This window comes from Lagenorhynchus albirostris, chromosome 14 (assembly GCF_949774975.1).
Source record: "Lagenorhynchus albirostris chromosome 14, mLagAlb1.1, whole genome shotgun sequence".
NCBI lineage: Eukaryota > Metazoa > Chordata > Mammalia > Artiodactyla > Delphinidae > Lagenorhynchus > Lagenorhynchus albirostris.
In genome coordinates, this window is record NC_083108.1 from 15,556,207 (window position 1) to 15,579,139 (window position 22,933).

Consider the following 22,933-nt stretch of genomic DNA (forward strand, 5'->3'; position numbering starts at 1 on the left):
GAGAGGGATGTGCGCCAAGGATGGATGTTTTTAGGCTGGGCTTTGCTAGAGGGGACCGGAGCCCGGAATGCAAAGCACCTCTGATTCTCAGACTTTCCCCCTTTGTGGACCACCTCCCTCCTCGCGGTCCCTGCCCATGAACCTCGCGACCTTTGCTCCCTCCCACAGAGCGCCGCCGCTTCACCGCCGCAAGACCCTCACCCCACCCGGGGTTTCGGAGGCGTCCCTGCCCGCTTGTAGGGTGCGATGGAGGCTGGAGCAGGAAACACATGTAACGTGATCGGAGTTACAATACTAACAATAGTTTTACTATACTCCTGGTTCCCTGCACCAGCATACGGCATCCACATAACAGAAGAAGCTTCTGCGGCGATTTCCCTAGGCCGCCTCTACCAGAAAGCTCAAACTGTCCCTAAGCTGCCATTTACACACTTCTCTAGAGCTGCCCAACCTTCCCCTTCTCCTTCTGTTCTCAGATACGAGGAATGGTCACCGGCCCAACTCCCGAGGCTGTCAATGCCATGGATACAAAGGGGGTGGGCACCATAGCAATGCAACAGTGAATAGAAGCGGGTAGGATGCGGTTGCCCACGATTCGGCTGTCAGAGCCGGGGTTGTGTTGGTGTGTTCCCGCATGCCAGTTCCTCACCGTGTGCTGGTGAATTGCCTCGCTGGTTGGTTCCCGCTGGTGTTCCATGTCAATACTGGGTGTTGATACCAATTAGGTTGAAATCATACATCTTTCGGGATATCTGGTGATTCAATACATCTGTGCCGTTCTTAGAGGATATGTGCCTATTGCATGACTGGGCATTCTTGGGCTTGGAAGAGTATTTCCATGCATGTGTCTGGCTAGAAGGTTAAATGCTAATTTCAAGATCACTATTATTAGCCAAGCAATAGAGTAATACTATCCTGAGGGAATACCCCAAGTGAAAATCAAGGGGGAAAAAAGCCTACAATTGGCTTGGACTCCATCCTTCTGGGTTCCCAGGCTCTGCTCATTAGTAAGCACATGTCCCACAGTCAGGTGATCATACCTAGGCTTCCCACTTCCCACTTGGCCATGAGCTTGCAGGAGCACAGGGACTCGGGCTTGTTCCCCTGTGTGTCTGCAAAGAGCCTGGATCACAGTGGTGTTCAACGATTTGATGAATGAACAACTAACCTAAGAAATGCTTGGGTCTAAATGGCTTTTGCAACCTTGGGCCTTTGGAAAACCTTTATCTCTCCAGACTAAGTTATAGAAAAATGTCCTTTCCCCTTAGTTTAATCAAGATTATTTTAGAATCTTTTAATGACGTTTTTCCCACTATGAGACCAAGGGAAAACGACTGTAAATACAATGAAGTGTGGGAACAGCTCTACAGAAAGTGCAACTCTTCTGCAAATTCAGGCAACACACTCTGGGGTCTATAGCAGACCAGGAGCTACCCAGGTTCCTCCATTCACTTCAGCTCTTGCTCTAAGCACCCTAGTCTACAGGCTTTCTGCAGCCGGTCTCGGGCTTAGACGTGTCATTTGCTTTGGCATCCCACAAGGGCAGAGAGTGTGTCAGTCTTTGCTCAGGGCTGAATCCACAGTGTCTGACCCAGTCCAAGGTACAGAACAGGGACTCAAGAGATGTGAATGCTGCATTGTCCTCCAGGTATAGCAGCCTGAGTCCAGTCCTCTAACCAGAAAAGACAATGGATTGTGACAAGTTAGAGAAAGAACCCATTGCAGGTTTCATTCAGCCAGTACTGAATGAGCCCCAGTAGATCCTGGCTGGGTATCTTTTCATATCGCTTTTAAAATCTTAACCACAGCCCTGCCAGATAGGGATGACTTGTTCCCCTTCTTTGTTATAGCTCAGCGCTCTGTTCCCCGTAGATATTCAGGAACCCGGGTTCATTCCTTCTTGTGCCTCTACCCCTCCCTAGTGCTCTGCTCCCCAAAGGGATGTTCTGTAAGGAGATAAGGAGCTTGTGTCAGGATGTAAATCAATGCATTGCTTCCTTCATCGAGAATATCTTGCTTTGTCAGCTGAACGCTGTGTTTAATGATTTGCATTTAGTGCTGTTGATTTGCATTCTGGCGTAAGCTCTTTATCTTGCTGTGGATGGGTTACAAGCGGTTCAAGGATGAGCAGCTGATGCATGGGCCACACTTAATTAGCACTAAGTGTACTGTCCCTGCCTGCATGGCCTAGATAGCAGCTGGCATGACAGGGCAAACGGGGAGGCGCGCCACTCTCAATATACCAGCCCACACGTACCACTCATCTTTTCTGCTCATATTTTAATCGGTAAAAACTCAGCCACAGGGAGCTGCAAGAGAGGCTGGGAGCTGTAGCCCTGATGATCAGTCAGGCGCCTGGCTCTGACTGCACCGCTGCGGAAGAAGGAGTAAGTGGAGTTTGATGGACGGCTGATAAACAGACAGAACCAGCCTAGGGTGCCTCAGGCACGTGGAGGTCTTACAAATTTTATTTAATAAAGTAAAACCTCCCCTCATGGAGAGGAAAGACTGGGTCTCCGGCCCGTCTCCTCTGCCCCAGAGTTCTACGTCCCTTAGAGAATCTCTTGCTAACTACCATACCAGCACCCCTTAGGCTCAGGGGGGCATTGCACCCTCTTATCACTGTGGCACAAATTAGGGTACCCCTTCGTTGGATTCCCCATTTGGGAATGTTTAGTCTAGTCTTTCTATAATAAATGGATCTTAGCCCTTTAGCTATTTCCACAAAAGATCTATGTAGCCAGCAGCCATGTTATTTCACTGACATTTTTTGCACCTGTGTGGGGTGGGCTGGGGTCCTGGCCTCCTGTCTTGCACCTCTGCTGGAAACTGCCTCCACCTCTCAGTTCCCCAACTCCTGGTTTCCAGGAGAGAAACACGAGAGACCCAGCTCATTATTGTGACCCAGCTATACGTGTTCTAGATTGCCCAACAGCTTGAAGATGAGTGAGTCCACAGTGTCCAATCCACTCTTATAGAGGCTAGGACACATAGTGGCAGCGTCCACTCCACAGGGCTCTGGGCAGGACAGTGTTCCCTGAAAAGAAGGTGTGGGTATCATACACAACGGCCCTGCTCCCCAGATCCTCAGGCACATGCTGTCTTGTGCCTGATATTTCATGACGTCTGTTGTTCCTTTTTAGCTCAGTGACTCCCAGACATTGGAAGGGGCATTTTTTTTAACATCTTTATTGGAGTATAATTGCTTTACAATAATATGTTAGTTTCTGCTTTATAACAAAGTGAATCAACTATACATATACATATATCCCCATATCCCCTCCCTCTTGCGTCTCCCTCCCACCCTCCCTATCCCACCCCTCTAGGTGGTCACAAAGCACCGAGCTGATCTCCCTGTGCTATGCAGCTGCTTCCCACTAGCTATCTATTTTATATTTGGTAGTGTATATACGTCCAAGTAAGGGCATTTTTTTTATTATTCTCTTCCACGTAGTTTAGGTTTTGATGGACTTTTTACCGTGAAACAAGCCATATTGCTTAGATTTCTCATTTTTACTCATCAAAGACATAGGAACTGTCTGTCCATCAGAATTTCTAATCAGGTTGAAGTCACCAGTATTACCTAGAGAGTAGATGTCATTCCAGCTTAAATCAGTGAAACATTGCATCTTGCTTCATCAGGGGTAAATGCATGGCTTTTTTTTTTTTTTTTTGCCACACCACGCGACTTATGGGATTTTAGTTCCCTGACCAGGGATGGAACCCAGGGCCCCGGCAGTGAGAGCACCAAGTCCTAACCACTGGACTGCCAGGAAATTCCCCCAATGTATGGCTTTTTGAAATATTGAAAATAGCACATGCGTCTCTATCTTTGTCCTAAGTGGAGTCTAGGTTAGGAGTCTTAAGGTTTAGGGGGCTGTTTTTGCTGTCACTGGTCATTTATACCTTGGTGCCTATGAAGGCTTTGAGGACAGGTCTTGCTGCAGTGAGATGCTCCAAGATCCCCAGATCCAGTCCAAAGCCAAGGAAGCAGGCTGTGAAGGCAAATGGAAAGGAACAAGGAGACACTGGCGTCCTGCAAGCGCATGGGTTCTAATTCTGCCTCTGCCACTTAGGAGCTACTATGTTACCAGGCCAGTGACTTAGCATCTGCATCTCAGTTTCTTCATCTATAAATTGGTAATATCTCCCTCCCTAGGGTGTGTGTCTGTTGACTGACAGCTACTTATTTGTTTTAATTAATAATTATGGAGAACTATAATTAGGGCAAGCTAATTTTTTTTTTTTTTTCCGGTACGCGGGCCTCTCACTGCTGTGGCCTCTCCCGTTGCGGAGCACAGGCTCTGGACGCGCAGGCTCAGCGGCCATGGCTCACGGGTCCAGCCGCTCAGTGGCATGTGGGATCTTCCCGGACCAGGGCAAAAACCCGTGTCCCCTGCATCGGCAGGCAGACTCTCAACCACTGCGCCACCAGGGAAGCCCAGGGCAAGCTAATTTTTATCTCAGGTGTGAGTGTCAAGACGGCATAATTTTCTTGCTCAATGCGCCTAACCCCAATGTCACATGCTATTTAGATCTTCCAGAGATAATCACACGAATAACAGCTGCCGCTCAGTGAGCATCTGGCATGGACCCGGCATTGTGCACTTACTCGTGTAACCCTCACAGCTGTCCTATGACATAGATGTTATTTGTCCTGTTTTATAGATGAGGAAACTGAGGCACAGGAGGGTTAACTAACTTGCCCAATGACCCAATGGTAACTGACAGAGTCAAGAGTCAACCTCAGAGCCATCTGATTTTCAAGCTCTGAGTGTGATAAGTCTGGCAAAAATGAGTTTCTTTGTACTTACAGGACTTTTCTGGGGGTCGATAAATTTCATCACCCAGAAGGATAAAAAGTATATTAAAATAATTTTAGAGGAGATATTGGGAATAATTTTTAGAGGTATTTGGGTGAAACCTCATTGCAGATTCCTCCCTTTGCTTGTTTTCAGCTATTCCCCACCCCACGCCCACCCACCTCTAGATCTGTAGACATCGTTTTGCAACTTGTACGTGGAAGTGGGTGGAAGTGGTGGGAACATATAAATTTGCTTTTTGGAGAATAACATGCTCATAGTTTGGGCTATAGCAGGGATGGCCAGAGTCCCAAAATGTAGCCCTCAGTGTCTGAAACTGCAAATATATTTCTGATGTCAACGTGAACATCCTACTTTGCAATCTTCCTTGAAATCCAGTTATTTCTGGCATTTCACTATTACCTTCCATGGTCTTCTGAGCTCCTGGACAGATTGCAGGGGCGATTACCCTAGACTCCAGCCTTGGGGGCTTCCCTGGTGGTGCAGTGGTTAAGAATCTGCCTGCCAATGCAGGGGACACAGGTTCGAGCCCTGGTCCGGGAAGATCCCACATGACACAGAGCAACTAAGCCCGAGTGCCACAACTACTGAGCCTGCACTCTAGAGCCCGCGAGCCACAACTACTGAGCCCGCATGCCTAGAGCCCGTGCTCCGCAACAAGAGAAGCCACCGCAATGAGAAGCCTGCGCACCTCAACGAAGAGTAGCCCCCGCTTGCCGCAACTAGAGAAAGCCCGCGTGTGGCAAAGACCCAACGCAGCCAAAAATAAAATAAGTAAATAAATTTATTTTAAAAATATTAAATTAGGCTCCAGACTTCCAGTTTATCTACTCCAGGGTTTCTCAGCGCTGTTCAGATTTGGGGCCAGATAGCTCTTTGTTGTGGGGTCTGTCCTGGACATTGTAAGGTATTTAGCAGCACCCCTGGCCTCTACTCAGTAGATGTTAGTAGCATGTCTCAGTGTGACAACCTAAAAGTCTGCAGACATTGCAGTATCTCCTTGGTGGGGGAAAATCACCCCCTGCTGGGGGGCTGACCCAGCCCAACTTCTCATCCTTAACTCCTTCCTTGCCAGGTGTTCCTGTGCTCTCACTTGAACGTCTCCAGTGCTGGAGAACTCACTTCTCATTTTTGGAGACTACTGATGTTGGAAAACTCTTCCTTAGAGTGAACTTACTTCCTCATAGTGTCTCTCTAGCTTCCCCTCGTCGTGTGGATCACGTGGTCCTCTTCTGCCCTGCCCGGTCCTCCTGACACCCCCTCATATTTACAGACCCCATCGTGCTTGCCGCATTCTCGTCGCTAGAGATTCTCTGTATAGTCAACGCTCACTCAGATGCAAGGACTGCGCCTCCTCTCCCATCCTGACTGATCTAAACATCCTCCAGTGTTCCCTTTATTTATTTATTACTTTTTTTTTTTTTTTTGCGGTACGCGGGTCTGTCACTGTTGTGGCCTCTCCCATTGCACAGGCTCCGGACGCGCAGGCTCAGCGGCCGTGGCTCACGGGCCCAGCCGCTCCGCGGCATGTGGGATCTTCCCGGACCGGGGCACGAACCCGTGTCCCCTGCATCGGCAGGCGGACTCTCAACCACTGCACCACCAGGGAAGCCCCGTACTACATCTTCTTTACCCATTCATCTTTTGATGGACTTTGAAGTTGCTTCCATATCTTGGCCATTGTAAATAGTGCGACTATGAACATAAGGGTGCATGTATCTTTTTGTGTTCCCTTTAAAGTTGAGAAAGTGAGAGACACGGGTGCTGAGCATTGATCAGAGGATCCAGTGAGCAAGGGGCACTATTTTCCAGAACTTTCCACAGGTATATGCCTATGTCACTTGGCTTCCTGGGGAAATGAAAGCTACTGTGCAAGCAGCCGCCTGTGCCAGGTCAAATGTGCCTGGAAGGCTGGAAGGCTTCAGATGTTGCCCCTACCCCTCAGGTAGTAGAGAGTTGAGCACCAAGGCAGCAGGAGGCCGAGGGCAGAGCTGGTGATGGTACAAAGGGCAGGGCAGTTCTGGGCTTGAGCGACTCTGGTTCTTTCTTCTAAGGACCTATCCACAGAGGCTGTGTTCCTCATCCTGCCACTCCCCTGGATATTTGTAAGGACAAGAATAAAAAAGATCATGAATGTGAACCATTTTATAAACTCTGTGTGAAGAGCCAACTGCACACATGTGACATGGGGTTATCTCCAAATCACCGTCCCCCCAGCCTGCCAACTTCTCCGGACCAGAGTCTCTCAACTCCAGGCAGGCCAGGCTGCAACCGAGTTTAGTAGCAAGTTCATAAGGAAAATATTATTCAGGAAAATCTCTGAAATTCCATTAGTTTAATCTGATTTGACTTATCGAATCAACATACATTTGTCTCTCTCTCGTACTCCCCTTGATGGCATCTAGCGCTGTGGCACCCAGGTATTCAGACCAGCACATTACATTACCGCAGAAACGAGGGTGTCTGGTGAGCCATGTACACACGTGGAGCCTCCCGGCACAGCCCCCTGGGAACACGGGGGAAGAGGTGGGTCCTGATGGTAGAGCAGTGTCATGGGGCATGAGTGCCCGCTGCCAGCAGTGATGACGGTAATAGGTCAGCTCAAATGAACTATCTGGAAGTTGCTTAAGACTACTTATCATAGCACCAATATTATAACAGTAAAAAATACAGGAAATATTTATAACAGTAACTTACAGATACAAACTAATGATAAACTACAATTTCACAAAGGATTGTATACATTTTGCACACTTGTCAGTCCTTTCTTTTAGGCAAAGTGCTCTTTTGATGACCAATAAATAACAGATACACACTCGAGTGAACTGTTTTCATACAATACGAAGAAGTTTTAATTTGATAAGTTAAATACTCCTTTCTACCAAAATTGGAATGTGAATCCAAGTTTAGTGTTGGTCCTCTTAAAGTTCAAAGTAGTGTGGACGGTTTGGTTGTCATTTAAGACAAAGGAGGGGATACTATATAGGTATCCAAGTACAGGCAAAGAGCAGTGCTCCAGAAGTCGAGAAGCTTAACTGTGCAACCCTCTTGTAGTCAATATCGTCTATGCTAAAGTGAGAATTGCTTTGTATCAATATCTCATTTAATGCTTATTAATGAAGAGATGATTTTATTTTTCCCTTTTGCGGGGAGGAAGAGTCTTAGAGAATGTAAGCGCGTGTCCATGGTCAAGGAGCTGGCATTAGAAGCCTGGGAGTGTGGTGCACACAACTCTTCATTGCTAGCCCTTGTGCAGCAACTTGTACTTTGAGAGCCTAGAGCTTTACCTAATTTCACAGCTCTGTCTTACCTGTCTGCTTTAGTCAGGTTCTCCAGAGAGACAGAACCAACAGGATGTGTGTATGTGTTTATATATGCAGATACAAACACACAGATATCCATATCTATATCAATTGATCGATTGATCAATAGATAGAGGTTTTAAAGAATTAATGGCGAAGGCTTGGCAAGACCAAATCTGATGGGGTAGACCAGCAGGCTGAAGACCCAGGGAAGAGCTGCTGAGTCCAAAGGCAGACTGCGGGCAGTATTCCTTTTTGCTTGGGGGAATTCAGTCTTTTTCTCTAAAGCCTTCAACTGATTGGATGAGGCCCACCCATATAATGGAAGGCAATCTGCTTTACTCAAAGTATACTGATTTCAATGTTAATCTCATCTAAAAAATACCTTCACAGAAACACCTAGAATAATGTTTTATCAAATATCTGGGTACTGGGACCTAGCCAAGTTGACACATAAAATTAACCATCATCCTGTCTCTCCCTGTTGTCAAATGTGGGTAACTGCCGTGAGTGCCCTCTAATCTCTAAGGCATTCTGCATTTCTTGTAAGTATTGGGCAAATGCCACTTTTCTTGAAGTTCTGCCCAATAAAGTTGGAATTTTCCAAAAGGAACTTGGCTAGGAACATAGGAAACAAAAGGAAGAAGAAAAAGAAGAAGGAGGAGGAAGAAGAGGAGGGGTAGAAGGAAGAGGAAAAGAGGAAAACATGAAAATGCAGACATAGATAGGATTTTAAAAACAAAAATCAACTTCACTGAGGTACCATTTACATATTAAAGTGCCCCATTTTAAGAGTATACTTTTTTGAGTTTTGACAAATATATGCAACCACCACAATCAAGATCTGAACATTTCCATCACCCCCGAAAATTCCAGTAAATCACTGCTAAACTTTCTGTTCGTACATATCAGTTTTGTCTTTTCTAGAATTTCATATAAATGGCATTGTACGGTATGCTGTCTTTTGCATCTGGTGTCTTTCATTTACCATAAAGCTGTTGAGATTCAGGCGCATCATTGCATGTACTCGATGTTGGCTCCTTTCTACTAATAAATAGTATTCCACTGTGTGGCTGTTTCTCAATTTGTTTCCTCATTCACCAGTATCCAGCTGATGGGTACTTGGGTGGTTCCCAATGGAGGGGGGGGTTGGTTCTCTTTTGGTTTTTGTCTGTTTGTGTTTTGGCTATTATGAATAAAGCTGTATGAACATTCGCGTCTTTGTGTAGACATATGTAACATCATTTCTCTTGAGTAAATACCGGGGAGTGAATTCCTTGGTGGTATAGTAATCATATGTTTCACTTTCTGAAAAGCTGCCCAGCATCCGCTCCTGGTACAGAAGCCGGTTCTCCCTGTTTGAATGATCCAGTTATTACTGTATGTTTGGGATGTCTCTAATTCTGACTTTGTTTACTGGCCCAAAATGCCTGGTAGATATTTACCCTGGTGAACATTCAAATCCCTCCATGAATGCTGGCCCCTGCAAAGGGATGGCTTTCCAGAACCCATTCCTACAGATTTGTGATTTAAGGTCCTTGGGAAACACTCTACTGAAAATCAACACTAGAAATCGGCACGTCTTAGCTCTTTGCTGGCTTACACTTTAGCCAGAACACGTCAGCTGCTCAGACCAAGGCACTGCTGGAATCAGGTTGCTTGGTTGAGGGGAAAAGAAGAGAGAAGGAGGTCATTGTAGATACATATAGTTGCCTACCCAATGGCTGCTTCAACTCAGTCATAACAATCCTGTTTCCTGCTTTCCAAATCGCTTCCCAGGCAGGTGTGCTCATGTGACCCATTTTGGCCAAGGGGACCTTAGTGGAAGTCAGCTTGTGGTGGCTTCTGGGAAAGCTTCTGCCTTCATGGTGAAGGAACCTCCCACCTCCTTCCTGCCTTGAACGTAGACACTCCACCCAGCTCTGGCACCATCTTGCAACCATGAGAGAAAGACCAAGAAACACACAGAGACGTCAGCCCAGGCATTGCTGAAATGGGAAATCATCACCAGTATCTACTTCTGTCTTCTTGTTATTTGTGACAGATCAACCCTATTTGTTTAAGCCACTGTGAATAAGGTTTTTCTTACAGCCAAATAAATCCCTAACCAATATAGGGAGGTTCTGAAAAAGGAGACAGGAGCATATTGAAGCCAAATGTCATGTTTTTTTTGTTTGTTTTTTTTTTCCTGCGGTACGCGGGCCTCTCACTGCTGTGTCCTCTCCCGTTGCGGAGCACAGGCTCCGGACATGCAGGCTCAGCGGCCACGGCTCACGGGCCCAGCTGCTTCGCGGCATGTGGGATCCTCGCGGACCGGGACACGAACCCGCGTCCCCTGCATCGGCAGGCGGACCCTCAACCACCGCGCCACCAGGGAAGCCCTGTCATGTTTCTTTCACTAGAGCCAACAAACAGAATTTGCCTTCAAATAGAATTTACCACTTCTCTCAGATTTGCCAGGAATCTTCTAGGTTTTCTCACAGATTCCCCCTGTTACAGGTTGTTCCTCAAGGAATATGGGTTGATAATCCCCTCTCTGCCAGTTCCTGCCTGGCCCTGGGCAAAACACTTAACCTCTCTGTGCCTCAGTTTCCTCACTTGTAAAACATGGAAATCGTAAGGATATTTTTTATTTTCTTTATTTTTATTTTTTAAATAAATTTATTTATTTATTTATTTTTGTTTGCATTGGGTCTTCGTTGCTGCGTGTGGGCTTTAGTTGTGGTGAGCGGGGGCTACTCTTCCTTGTGGTGCGCAGGCTTCTCATTGTGGTGGCTTCTCTTTGTTGCGGAGCACAGGCTCTAGGTACGCGGACTTCAGTCGTGACACGCGGGCTCAGTAGTTGTGGCACACGGGCTTTGTTGCTCCGCGGCATGTGGGATCTTCCCGGAACAGGGCTCGAACCCATGTCTCCTGCATTGGTGGGCAGATTCTCAACCACTGTGCCACCAGGGAAGCCCAGGATATTTTTTAAAAGCTAGAAAAGAAACTGAAGCATTTTAAAGTGCTTTTATATTATTCTATGTTATCAGGGAAAGAAGTCTTCTCCATTACACTGGTCTTTATCTTCCTCTTATATATTTTGTTAGGAGTGCTCTGTTCTTCGATATACATGTATATGTTTAAGTAACAAAGTAATGTTCACCAGCCTTTGTTTTAAATTTTTTTAAACAAAATAAAGTCCTTATGACAGAATCTGGGCTATCTGTAGGAACTCAGTAGGCAATGATGGTGATGATGATGATAGTTTGCAAAGCACTGAATCACCTTGCAGCCATTACTAGAGTATCAACTTCACCAGATTTCCATTTTCCTGTAGCAAAACTCTATACCCCTGAACTAAGATTCCAGGGGCAGCAGATTCATACCTGCCACGTCCCACTTCCTCTGCTGCAAAATCTCCTTCAGACACAATATGCTAAGTTATTAAGCCAATCTTCCAAGGTGTGTTAGAGGAATACCAAGTTTCCCTTTAGTTTATCCACAACCATCCCGACCTCTCCCTCCTGCGTGTTATCTGATTACACAGACCGTCAAGTGTGATCAAACCTGACCATGTAATGGCCTCCCTTTTCTCATTAAATTCCATCTTATTCAGTTCTGATCAAGATTCTCTAACGTCCAGGTCTTTGGTAATTTTAACTTTATCTTCTGCATTTGCTATTTGTCACTCATTTTGTATTATCTGCAAATTTAATCTAGGTCAAATTTACTTTCCCCTCTAGGTTGTTAATGAGCACTGTCTATTGGATAATACAGTTTCCTGTACTGAGCCCTCTGGGATCCTTGATTCTTATTCACAGTCAGATCTAATTTCAGATGCCACTAATTTTTACTTCTACTGACCATTTGTCAACAAAACCCAAAACTATGTTACCGTCAAATCTCCCAGACCCTACTTCTTTAATTGCTCTATGAATTGCTCGGGTCAGATATTTCACATCAAATAAATGTTTAAATGATTTCCACTGAATTCCCCTGTGGGGTTTCAAGTCCATAATTGTGTTCAAAAATGGCTGTGCCGCTATTAGGGAGAATAATTTGAGGCTTTTGAATTTGCCTGGGTTGTTGTTCATTAGATTCTCTTCCACCATGCACAGACAGATCAATTTTCTTATTAAATTTCTTGAATTCTTACCTGGAATGGCAGGCAGACCATGAGAATACTCATTTCCTGAGTCATCATGTTGATGAATATTCCTCTGCTTCTGGAGTTTGGAACCTTCCCAGATCCCAAGATTCTGGTTCTCTCCACAGTATATGCGATGGTTTTGAGTACCCCCGAAAGCCTGAGATGTCCCCCAGTTCTGTTTAAGCACTGGAGTTTAATTATTCCTTATCTAGTTAGTAACTCATCGTTACATTATCTTCTAATCCAGTGGTTCTTGACCTTGGCCAGTTTTGCCCTGTTCCCCACCGCCATCCCTCTGTCCCCAGACACTGGCAATGCCTAGAGACATTTTCAGTTGTCACAACTCAGAGGTGGGTGGTGGAGGCAGAGCTACTGACATTGAGGGGGTAGAAGCCAGGAATGTGGTTAATCATCTTAGAGTGGCTCTAAGTGTTTTCTGGCCCAAAATGTCAATAGTGCTGAGATTGAGAAACCTCATAAAATCTAAGCTATTCTCAAATCTGCCCCTCTCCTCCCCCCTCACCACCACCCAAGAAGGATGGAGTAGTTAACCTAGTTGAAGAGTGAAGAGACCTGTTCCCTCTGGCTGGTCACTTACCTCTCTGGACGGCCGCGTTAAGTTTGGTTGGGAGGGGGATTGAATTAGAGATAGCATATTTCTAAATCTCACTTCAGTTCTCTCCCTCCCTCCCTCCCTTCTTCCCATCCTCCTTTCTTCCTTCCTTCAACAAGTGCTTATTGGATGCCAGCCATGGACCATGCACTTCCACAGACACTGTGGATACAGATGTTAACAAAACAGTTGAAATCCCTACCCAGTGTGAGCTGATGTTCTAGCTGGGGAGTGAGACAATACTCAAGAGAAGGCATTTCAAAGACCATTAAGAAAGAGAATGAAGAAAAAAGGGCAGGGTTCTGAGATCTGTACCATGACCACCCTATTTCACTGGCTTGAAAGCCAGTTTTTTTTTTATATTCAAGTATAGTTGATTTACAATGTTGTGTTAATTTCTGCTGTACAGCAAAGTGACTCCGTTATACATATATATACATTCTTCTTTTTATTTTATCCGGTTCTGAGGAAAAAGGCTAAGTGTTTTATTACAGAGGTGTCTGTTGTTGTTATTGCTAGAGTACAGCTATTTTTTGATTACATGCGCTAAGACGTAGTTATTTTCCATGGAGAAGAAACCTTCCAGCCTAAACATGAATTTAAGCTATACTTCATCTGCAGAGCTACCATGATTTTTTTTTAACATCTTTATTGGCGTATAATTGCTTTCCAATGGTGTGTTAGTTTCTGCTGTATAACAAAGTGAATCAGCTATACATATACATATATCCCCGTATCTCCTCCCTCTTGCGTCTCCCTCCCACCCTCCCTATCCCACCCCTCTAGGTGGTCACAAAGCACCGAGGCGATCTCCCTGTGCTATGCGGCTGCTTCCCACTAGCTATCGGTTTTACATTTGGCTGTGTATATATGTCCGTGCCACTCTCTTACTTTGTCGCAGCTTACCCTTCCCCCTCCCCGTGTCCTCAAGTCCATTCTCTACGTCTGTACCATGATTTTTATCTAGGCCATGCAAAAGCTTACGGAGACAGACACTAGGATTTGACACCTGGCTTTGCTACTTATGAGCTATGTGACCTTGAGCAAATTTCTTAATCTTTCTGATGCTTAGAGTTTAAGAAAATAACAACACCTATCTCATACAGTTACTGTAAGGATTTAATGAGTTGCTGTATATTGAGAGTTCAGCACATTTCTCAGTACTTTGTAAAGCACTCACTTAAGGGCTTATGTTCATATGGGGGAGAAATCCTCACTCACATTTCAGCTGTCTTTGGCGTAGTGAACAACAACTACCCAGTTTTCCCTCTGGTATTTACTGGGAGGCAGAGATTAAGTAATTACCACGAGGGTAAATGCCAAGGCCTCCCTTCCCCATGGTCATGGCTTTCCCTTTGATGAAGTCCTCCCTCAACAGTGGTGTCAAAGAGAAACAGAGGTGTATAGCAATTAAAGGTGACAAGACAGATTTTATTGAGACTACTGCAGTAGGGGAGAGACTTCAGTATAACATTGAGCCCAACACCACTAAAATAAGAGGTGGGAGACTTTCTAAACACTGGATTGTGCTAAAAGAAAAGTACTAGAGGATATATAAGGGGGGAGGTGGTCAATGTGATTAGGCCATCTGTGTTTGCTTATTGGCACTTATCCAGAGGAGAAACAGACTTCTCACATCTTTATGACAGGAGGTAGTTTGCAAATTGGAGCAAGGCACCCACCAAGTGAGGCCCCTCCCCTCCCACAAGACCAGGAGACATGGGTACTTCTCTCCCTGGATGTTTGCATTTCAAAGAGATGGCTCCCAGATCCTTGAGGAGACATTTCTGGGTGGTAGAAGGTTTACATCTCAAAGGAGCAGAGAAAGGATTTATAATTGTAAGTTTTCTAAAGTGACTGCTCTAAGAAAAAAGCTGTCAGGAACCTATAGTCAGGTTTTAGCCTGAAAAAACAATAAATCCCTTTGACAGTGTTGTTTCTTAGACAGGCATTTTAAGGGGCTGGGGTCCTCCGAGCCACGTGGTCTTGAGCTGATAGAAGACCATGCTTGAGTTTGGTCAGCTCACTTAGTGTGGGGAGCTGGACAGAGTCATTTGTGGTAAGATTTTTGTGGTTCTCAGTGGACCTGTTGGGTCCTGTGGACCAAGAACTTTCTCTCCCAGGAGGAGAGTCTCAGGGTGTCTTGGGGTCCTGATTGAACTGATAAATATCTTCACCTTTCACTAATCCTCAGTCAACCAAGGGTGCAACCAGAGTCATCATCTGTTGATAGGTGGCTTCTAGTTCAGAGAGAACATTTTTTTAAAAAATCAGTTTAAACATTCGTGCAAAGAAAAACAATTTGGAAGTGAATGCAGTTACAAAAAAAAAGAAAGTTCTCCTCTCCCCCAAGTCTAGCTCCCTAGAGTTGATCATTATTAATAGTTTGTCTGATACTTTATCTGAAAGCCTATCATGTGTCTACAAGGCAGGTAGTCTTACCGTTTCCAGTTTACAGATGAGAAAACCGAGGCCTCCTCCACGTGCTCATGCTGACCAGCTGGTGCGCAGTAGAGCAGGAGTTAGAGCCCAGGCAATCTGACCACAGGGTGTATACTCTTCCACACAACAGCATGCGTTGATGCTTTTCTTTTTTCTGATTTTCCACTGGGGTCACATTCTAGTCTGAAGCTTGCTTTATTCACTAAAAAATATGCCAGGAATGTTTTCCTGTCACTACATAGAAATCAACCTTCTCCTGAAGAAATATTATCCCTTTGTGTGAAGGTACTATCATTGATTGTTATTGAAGTCACTGCCCGCTTCTTGTTATTGCAAATGACATGGTGATAAACATCCTTGTGCGTGATCTTTGTACAGATTTGTATCTCTAAGGTAGAGCCCTAGGAATGGCATTTCTGTGTCTAAAGACACGCACATTTAGAATTTCCTGATCATTTCCAAATTGCCCAGAGGACACCTTTAAAATAGTGCTGTGTCACTGGGACCTGATGAGGCCTCACTTGTTTCACTTTTGTCTGAAATATCTGGCCTTTCACCAGGGACTTCACTGGTAAAACAGTTGGTTTGCTGTCAGTAAATTGGTGTGCCAGGCCCAGTGTACCCGGGCAGACTCTCTAGAGTGCCTGTTTATTATATTGATTTTGAATTAAGATGAACAGTTAATCCTTCTGAATGGAGTGGGGATTACAAACCTGGCTTCAGCTTGCCTAGAGGGGATCCCAATCACCTTCCATAACTCCTGAATAGTGGCATAAATTTAATTGCAACTCAGACTCTATTTCTCCCTTGGTGTTGAGTTTTACTTTTGATCTGAGGCTTAAATATCCTAAGAAAACAGGTTGAAATAACAGCAGAGCTGGCCATGAGGAAATTCTTTAATTCAAGCCCCAAATCCACGACCGTCTGAGTTTCCTGTATATTCTAAAGAAGACAGATGAACCAATTTTAATTTACTTTAAGAATATGAATACCAAGGAATAGCCTCCTAATTTAAAGCAGATGCTTTACTGTTTGGGTTTTTTTTTTTTTTTTTCCCCAACCTCAGGCAAAATTATCCAGAAATGAGCTTGGGGATAGGAAGACGGTGGTGGCTTAATGCCGGTAATCTCATTGCTTTGCCATTAAAGTAGTAGGTATGGAAATGACAAAAAATGAAAGATGAAAACTGTCACATATTTGTCATCATTCAGCTCTCAACATGGTGGCTACCGTGACTTCCAAAGGACAGGGCTGATAAGATCTGAATATACTAGGGTCTGACACCAAAGGACATGACTGTCCACACATGCTTGATGCAATGAAGGGAAATAGAAAACGGAGTCAGAAAGCACGCCAGCTCAAAGTCTTTTTTTTTTAATATGTGGATTTATTACCTGATTTCTCAAAAGTTTGTAAGCTTTTTTTTTTTTTAATTTATTTATTTTTGGCTGAGTTGGGTCTTTGTTGCTGCGCCTGGGCTTCCTCTACTTGTGGCGAGCTGGGGCTACTCTTTGTTGTGGTGTGTGGGCTTCTCATTGCGGTGGCTTCTCGTTGCAGAGCACGGGCTCTAGGCACACAGGCTTCAGTAGTTGTGGCTCACGGGCTCTAGAACGCAGGAGGCTCCGTAGCTGTGGTGCACGGGCTTCACTGCTCCGTGGCATGTGGGATCTTCCCAGCCCCCGGCTCGAACCCGTGTCCGTTGCATTGGCAGGAGGATTCTTAACCACTGCGCCACCAGGGAAGCCCAAAAGTTTGTAATCTTTATGGAGAGCTAGGTTAAGTTATATTTTTATTAGCAGTAGAATTCTTTAGCCCTTTAAACAAGGAATGACCAAGCAGGAAAACTCCTATCCACTTGGTGAGACCCCAGTTTTCCTAACTCAGGTGTGGGCTTTGACCTGACAAGACCCCACCCAAGCATGTCCTGCTTACCCTTTCTGAGGTGTCATCCTCCTCCTGGACAAGCTGCCTTGACATTCCTGCCCTTCCATGCCCTTCATTCCTTCCCCACCCCCTGAGAAATCAACATGTCTTTCACCACTCCTGGGAGCCCGACTGAATTTCACCCTGTGAGGACCTTCCCAAGGTATGGCCTCGGCTGGGACTGACTCATCCCACGCCACACACAAGCACCTAATTCAGGGGAACAGGTCTCCCCCACTGAGTGATCCAGGCTCCCCGTTTTATTCCTGCTGTTCTGCTGTCAGGAATGCCCTCTCCACTTGCTCTGGCTGCCCCAGCCCTGGGGTCCCTGCTACCAAAGCACCGTTAGTTCACAGGACCTGCCAGTTCAACCTGTCACCATCTTCTCATTGTTTGCTGGTACCTAATCTCCCCATCCCCATATACAGTATATGGCTTGAGGGCAGAGACCAGTCTCAACCTGGAATCTATTTAATTGTTATTTGGCCTGGAAATGAGGTTCCTTTACTCAAGACAAAAATCCACAGATATGATTGGAAGCTGAGCCACCTGCTTCCGTAACTGGCAGCAGGATCATCCTTCACTGAGGTTGGTCGCCGTCCTGGACCCGCTCATGGGACCCGGCGTGCCTCTGGGCAGGGCCCTGAGCCTGCGCGTCCCTGTGTGTTCATTTGCCAACCTTGGCTGCTTTGTTCCTTTCCTTTTCCCCTCTTTCTCCTTCTCTGCCTCTAAGGCCCTCAATCTCCTCTGAGTTCTCTTTTCATGTTCTCTTATATAAATTCTGCCATTTATGTGTTGAATGGATCTTTTACACTCATTTGCATGGGTGGACTCATACTAGTTGCCAATTGTTGATGGTTTACGAACGTGACTGCACAAAAAATGTATTGGCTCCTTTGATCTCTACAAGGAAGGTGTAAACTGTAGTCCTCAATTTAAAGATTAAGAAGATGAGGCTCAAAAAGTGATAGAAATCACCTTAGAAGCAAATGTCAGAGCTGGGATGGATCCCAGGCCTCACAGAATCCAAAGCCTGTACTTCCACCTCTGTGTGGTGTCACCTCCCTTTGTGGGCCCTGCTGCGTTTTAAGCCTTATCTCAAATTGCCGTGTGAAAGCATTTCTCTGCTACAGACATTTTAGGCTTGACCAAAAGAGAAATTACCTCTTTATGGGGAAGCAGAGGGGGACACAGAGAGGTCCCTGAAATTGGAATTGGCTAAGATTTGGAGGCTACCCCCGAATCCCATGCTTTGCTAGACCCTTTTACACACAGGGCCCTGACCCACCAGGAAACCTGTCCTAGCAACCCGCCATCCTGGGGTTATAGGGGAACCTATGTCCTTTTCCATGATCTCCCTCAGCACCTGGGGCCCCCATGCCACCCCACACTCCCTAAGCACTGCTGGTTCCCTCCATTCCAACCCTCCTGGCAGCTGGTTCAAAATCAGTGCCCTCTTTCATCTTAAACCCAAACCCCCCTTTCATCTGAACCCAAGATTCCTGGCATCAAATATACGTGTGTGTGTGTGTGAGATTCCACATGTAACGATATTCCGTAGTTCCCATATATCAACACTGATATACTGCCCGCCTCACTCCCTCTCTGCCTCTCGTCTTATTTCTACCTTTGCCTGGGACAGTTCTCAGAGGGCCGCTGTCCTGACAGCACAGCCTCCTCTCAGCAACTGAAGAGCAGCTGAGGATTTTTCTTGGGTCTCCACAACAACACGTGAGAAGCAGAGTACAATCATGCAGGAGTTCAACAAACAGCCCCTAGTGGGGTGATTGCCCACCAGCTCAGGAAGAGGCGGGTCCCTGCCTCTGGCTTCACGAACATAAAACTTTCACACACACAGCCATAAAGTCCAGGGAGAAGTAGGGAAAAGCCAGCAGGAAACACATATGTTTATCCCATTTAACTGGCTACAAGAACAAGAGGCTGTCATCCTATCCCCGGGACACAGCCCAGGCCAGGCTCATCGGTCTCTGCTCTGAGCTGTTTTAGTGGCTGCGTCCATGAGGACCCTCCTCTGACTGTCATCTTCAGAGGGTCGGTTTCTGGGTATCGATTACCAGCCTTGCAGCTGAATAACTTCCGCTTCTTTCCTGTCTATAAACACCATCTGTTTGGGAGAGCGTGGTGACAGGAAAAGGAAAGAGTGCTAAGCAATTAGAGAGAGGCAAGCTGAGTGTGGGGTGGAGCTGGAAAAGGGGGTCTCCTTCAGTTAAGAGCAAGCTCCAAAGGCAGGCAGCTGCGATGTGATATTTCCAAGCAACCTGAATTCCCCCAGTGAGGGAAAGGCGGGGAAAAACACTGGTATTGAATGACCTTCACTGTGACCTTGAGCACAGTCTGTAATTATCTAGGGGAAAGATTTTATGTCAGGAGGATATGGGGGAATGTCTCCACGTGTGTCTCATTCCCCCCAAATCCATCAACCTGCCCCCACTGTAGAGAGAGAATGTATCTCCGGGGGGCTGCTCCCCCAGCACACACCCACAGGTATCCCAGTCACGGTGCAGTGATGGCATCTGAATACACACCGATTTCCCTTCTCTGCAACTGTGTTTCCTCAGGACCCTGAGCTTTTGGAACTCACACCCTCAGGCTCAGTCCGCAGTGGTGTGCTTTCCCCAGTGTCATCAGCAGATCCACCGTGAGAGCAAACAGAGGCGCGTCAAGGGTGCCGGTTACCCAGTTCTGACTACATTGGATCTACCGCATTGGAAGACACAGGGGTAATCTAAAATACTCTTCTGGGCAGGAGCTGGGAATAGAGTCCACTGGAATGGAGGAAAGAAGCAGTTTCACAAAGATCAATGTAAACTCGGTGGCACAAAGAGAAGCTGTGATGTCACAGCAGTTTTTGTAAAACAAGAGATTTGGGGGACTACTTCCTAACAGAATCTGCATAAGGCAGTAGTGTCCTATAGGCTGCTGAAGGAGCTAAGGCCATTTGGGGCCATGTATTAACAATTATGGTACTTAGGTCCAGATTACCTAGGGTGGGTCAGTTCTAACGCTGGTGAGATTCTGGATCATGGCTGGGCATCTTGAGCAACGGGAAAGACATGCTGAATGTGAAGATTTGGGTTTGCATCCCAATTCTTCCACTTAAAGATTGGTTGATCTGGAGGGAGGGGGGCATCCATTGCACTGAGCCTTAGTTTCCTGATCTGTAATACGTGAGCGCTAATGCCTTTCTTACATATTCGGTGGTTTGGAGAGAGGATCGAGTAAGGTAAAATATTCTAACGGGCTATTGGAAGTCACGATGTCATGTCCAGTTCTCAGTAGCACATCCCGGGTGCATGTTTGAGCACGCAGGGAGCATAAGGCAGGGTGGGCTGCAGGGTCCCCTGAAGACCACACACCTCGCGAACAGCATGGAGGAGCAGAAAGCCCAGGGGCTTAGTCAAACTTGCTTTATTAACCTTAGGATCTTAGGCTAAGTTATTTCAATTCCCTGAGCCGCAGTTTCCCTATCTGCGATGCAGATACTCACAGGGAATTTGAAGATGATCACACCCTCCATCTAAGGCACTTGGCATGTATAACAGGTAGTTAAGAATTGCTCAATTCTTTCCATTCTGAAGGAACTGAGGACGTGTTGCCAGGAGGAGGGAAGTCTGAAGAGGGACCAGATTGTTTTCCAACACTTGAAGGGTTGTCATTTGGAAGTGAGTAAACTTTTGATGTGTTGCTTTAGAAGCTAAAAGCAGTGGGTGAGAGTCCCAGGGACTTCTGTTCAATAAGCGTTGAGCTTTCTCCGTTGTTCCACAGAACACACTGCTCCATGACACTGTAAAAGGCCTCCCTGCCATGGGAGAGAGGACAGACAGGAGGTCCCTTTCCACCTTAAAATCCTAACATCATTTTCCTTTAATTCCCTTGTATGTTTTCATGCATAGAGATAAAACCCGTGAAGGCAATCCCGTAGAGGCTTATGACAGCTACCTCAGTGTACATATGGCTTTAGCAAAGAAACTCCCTCAGCTCTACTAACAGGAGGATGGGTGCAGTAATTTAGGGATATTCTTCTGCCACATTCTCTGTAATAAAAACAGCAACCTGATGTCTTCGCCAAAAAGCTAAAGCCCAGGCAGGTCAAGTGAAGAGCCAATGGCCAAAATCAGACTCTGCCCCTGAGAATCTGGAGTAAACTTGACGTTGGCAAAATTGTGATCTAGGCAAAAGCGTTCCAGCCCCCTCGTGCCCAGTATTTTACTTTACTCTTTCAATCACATAGAAAAGTACAGAATAATATAATATATACTTCATGTATATACCAGACAGACTTAACAAATCTTCACTTGTGTCATATTTGCCTTAGACCTTTAAACAAAACTACTATTTCTTCGTTTTCTATTTTATTAATTTTCCCTTGATTTTATGATTTTCTTCTCTGTTCTTTGGGTTTTCTCTGCTGTCTTTTAAGAATCTTAAATTTGAAAATTCATTAATTTTTATATCATCAGTGTATGATTCTATTATTGAGATCCAATTCTAACTATCCTACCACTTCCATCATGGAATTATCTTTAAACCATGAGTTCTTTAAGAGTGCCTGCTTTAGTTTCCAAGTATGTTAAATTTTTCAGTTGATTTTTCATTTAATTGCTTTTAAAAATTGAAATTTGTTTGAAAACTGGGTCCTTATGTGTGATTCCTTTCTTGATTTTTCATGTGTTCTTTAAAGGATACATATTATCTATTTTTACTGGAAGCAGACCTCTATATCTGTATTTCTTATGTCAAAATTTTTTTCATCATGTTGAACAAATCTTCCATACACTATCTAATCATTGTTTACTTGATCTGGCACTTTCTAATAAAGATGTGTTAAAAATCTTCCATGCTGGGCTTCCCTGGTGGCGCAGTGGTTGAGAGTCCGCCTGCCGATGCAGGGGACACGGGTTCGTGCCCCGGTCCGGGAAGATCCCACATGCCGCGGGGCGGCTGGGCCCGTGAGCCATGGCCGCTGAGCCTGCGCGTCCGGAGCCTGTGCTCCGCAAAGCGAGAGGCCACAGCAGTGAGAGGCTAGCGTACCGCAAAAAAAAAAAAAAAAAAACTTCCATGCTGACTGTGCTTTAGTTAATTTCTGATTCTTTTAATTTTTACTTTATATATGCGAGGGTTTTATGTTACGTGCATACAAGATTATGCTTACTGTACCTTGTGGACTGATTTTTAGCATGATGCAATGTCTTTCTTTATCCTGAGTAACTTTTTAAAAAATTAAATTCTATTTTATTTGTCATTAATACTGTAAACGCTCCATCCAATTAATATCTGCCTTGAATATCATTTCCCAGACTTTTCTTCTTAACCTTTCACTGTTCTAGAAAATTTCTGGCTTTGGTTTGTTGTTCATTTGGTTTAATCCATTTTGATGGTCTCTGTCCTTTAACAGGTAGGTTGATTCAATTTATAGTTATTGTGATTAGTGCTAATACATTTGAACTTATTTCTACTTTCTGGTTTCTCTTTATCAGCTTTTACTTTTCTTCTCTTTCTTCTCCTCTACCTTCTGTTGGGCTAATACAGTTTTCTGTATTCTCTTTGTTTTCTTCTCTTTTTTCTGACACTCTTGATGGCATCTCTATCCTTTTAGCATTCACCTTATTTTTATCAGTATCTCTTGTCCCCTCGAGAACAAGGCAAAAACGTGAGTATACTTGCCCATTGAATGCCT

General features: G+C 45.3%; 1 protein-coding gene across 2 annotated transcripts in view; it reads right to left on the reverse strand.

Moving 5' to 3' along the window:
* Positions 1-17,020: 17,020 nt before the first annotated feature.
* The window catches only part of SEC11C (SEC11 homolog C, signal peptidase complex subunit), a 33,784-nt gene continuing 27,871 nt past the window's right edge, over positions 17,021-22,933 (reverse strand). The window contains exon 7 of one of the 2 annotated variants that reach the window (XR_009534654.1): positions 17,021-17,038. The gene's annotated coding sequence lies outside the window, so the exon portion shown is untranslated. Of the gene's footprint in view, positions 17,039-20,649; positions 21,056-22,933 lie in introns of those variants that run through there. The other variant, XR_009534652.1, reaches the window with a different exon arrangement.